Source organism: Penaeus monodon, chromosome 21 (assembly GCF_015228065.2).
Source record: "Penaeus monodon isolate SGIC_2016 chromosome 21, NSTDA_Pmon_1, whole genome shotgun sequence".
In the NCBI taxonomy this organism is placed as follows: Eukaryota; Metazoa; Arthropoda; class Malacostraca; order Decapoda; family Penaeidae; genus Penaeus; species Penaeus monodon.
This window is the reverse complement of record NC_051406.1, coordinates 22,907,121-22,909,744: the sequence shown is the minus strand read 5'-3', so window position 1 is coordinate 22,909,744 and position 2,624 is coordinate 22,907,121. Positions and strand designations below refer to the sequence as shown.

Genomic DNA, 2,624 nt, shown 5'->3' with positions numbered 1-2,624 from the left:
TTATCACAGTAATCTTACATCCTTTTACACTGAAAGCAAGACCAGAAAAAACTAAAAAAATAAAATATCCGTTCTTTCCCACAAAATATTGAAAAGTATAGTACTACTTTGAAGTGAGCAAAATTGGACAAACATTAAACTTCATATATTTTAAACATAATGTAGGGTGGGTGCTGAATTGCATCTGGCTATTCTTCTCTTTTCTTACCATCACCTCTTCCTTGTTTAGATAAAATTACAGCATGTACTATAAAGGAATATTAGGTATGCCCTGAGCTTGGTACCTGGCTCAAGACCAGTCTAAAGTAGTGCTTGAGGGTTCCGAGCTGGGCATGTCTTGCGGTGTGCTAATGATTGGTTCCCTTGCTTCGGTGTTTCCCTCTTGAAGCATCATTGAGAGTGCTTGGAGTCCAGGGCCGGGATTTTCATATCTTTGCACTCACATTTGTCAACATTTTTTTAAACATTTGGAGCTTATTTGTAAAAATTACAACACAACAAGAATCATCCTCATCTTTTCTCAAAACAATATCTAACCCAGAGCCATTACTGGCACCTGAACCATTCACCACCCTTTCCCAAAACTGCTAGAACTGCACCGTCTGCTGCTCTGTTCCACTGCGGGGTGCTAGGCATGTCCACTTTAAGTGTGGTGCTGAGTCCTTTTGTGTTTTTGGTGTGATGATTTTTCCCATGATGAAAGAAGGCGGGTTCAAAATAAATGTGGGCTGGTCAATTTTCCCTGATGAGCTTAGTTTGTTTCTGGGTGAGGGTTTATGTGATTAACTTCAACTTCATTTTGTAGATGATGATGCTCTGTCTCAGCATGGAGCTGCTGATGCAAATGATGCTCATGCTGCTGATCTATGGGATGCAGGTGGTGTCGAGTGTTGCATGAGGAAGGACCTGGTATCTCTGACTTTTTCCGAAAACTTGAGCAGTGCAAAAAAGGGGTTTTATGACTGGGGGGGTTTTTTTAGGATACAACGTTTTCTGGAAGCCGAGACAGTATCTGACACTGGAGTATTTGTCTCACCAGAACAAGCAGCTGATGCATCTAGATGAGAAGGGCATGTTAGTGAGGCTATAAGACTCTGCTTTGAAGAACACCAATTTCCGATGCTGATTCCTGCAGGCACAGCAGCTGACACTGCAGGGTGGTGGTGGGTGAAACAGCCCAAAGTGGGATGAGCTTGATGAGAAACAACTTTTTTTCCTAACCCACTGCACAATTTTTGGGTATTTCTTTGTCTTCGGGTTGCTACCACCCTAAACTTGTTTTTTCTACGACTGGATGCCTTTAAAACTGTTTTTCTCCTGTAGAGGGGATATATTGCTTGCTGTGAAACTGTGTGGTTTTTGGATTGTTTAAAGCTGTTTGACGTGGTAAAGCTAAACTGACAGCGAAACTAAGACGTGTTGAGCTGCTATTTTGGGGGTTTGGGTTTGAGTATAAAGAGAAAAACTTCCTATATGATCTTAATAAGGCCTCTATATTTTTGGGGGGGAAAAAGGGAAAAATCGTTGACAAATCAGGGGTAGACATTCAAAAAAAAAGGCATTATCCTGGATGCCATCATTTCCCTAAGCCCCCAGAAGTACTGACCCCTCCACTGTGCCTTATCGGGGAAACCAAAAACACAGCCCCGGGGGAGAGGGGAGACACAATAAGGTCTTCCATTGATGGGGATGCAAGGTTGCTCATGTCATCCAGGTTTGCCAGACTTGGAAAAGTGGATGCTGAACTGTGGCGCCCTGAAGAACCTGGAAGAAGGGTCTCTAGATTGGTCTGTGTCACCCTACGCAACTTTTTGGGGCTGGGGGTGTTGGCAAACTCAGGCCCCTCTCTCGAAAAATTCTTCCCGGAGATTTGTTCATCAGGCGTTGCAAGAGGTCTGCTATCATCCATACCTTCTGATGTCACTGAGGAACCGACCTGCATGCTTGAACTGGTGCAGACACTGGCAGGGTTGATGTTTATTAGTTCCTCTCTAAATTTTTCAGAAGTTTTTTTAGCTCTCTAATTCTGTGATATTTTTTCTTTTAAAGTGCTGCGGGGGAAGAATGTTTGAGGAATCCTTCATAGTTTCCCTTTCTTCCTGTTTGCCAGCAAAGCCCCTTCTTCAGACTTTTGGTATTTGGTGGGTGTTGGGAGATGGGTAAAGGTGGGGACGTTTCTCACACAGGTAAGGGAGTGCTTCTCCCAAAGGGGATGATCGGGTCTCAATTGCATTGCATGAACATTCATTGCCTCTTGATGGGTCGCAGTGACATGGATTACACTTGCAGATGTCAGCATGGGCTGTAATCTTCTCCAGAAGACCTCTATCATCACCATCCTACAAGAAAAAATCTATATGAAATATAAAGCATAAACAATCAAATATATTATTCAATGAACTTTGTTCATTTTTGCCCATTAATGCCTGAAGTCTGAGCCATTCCAATTAAGCACAGAAGTAATTTTCCCCCTTTTATCAGTCACTTTAAAAAAACATTAAACCTGTCGACTTAGTGAACCAGGGATCTGTATATTATAGCCTTCATAGCAAGTTTTTTGCTGATTTACCCTTACCTTTTCATTTTTCTTTTATCTGCATATTCAGCATGTCCAACTAGACATG

At 42.3% G+C, this 2,624-nt stretch overlaps 1 pseudogene; it reads right to left on the bottom strand.

Moving 5' to 3' along the window:
* Positions 1–205: 205 nt before the first annotated feature.
* LOC119586355 overlaps positions 206–2,624 on the bottom strand; it is a 4,959-nt pseudogene continuing 2,540 nt past the window's right edge.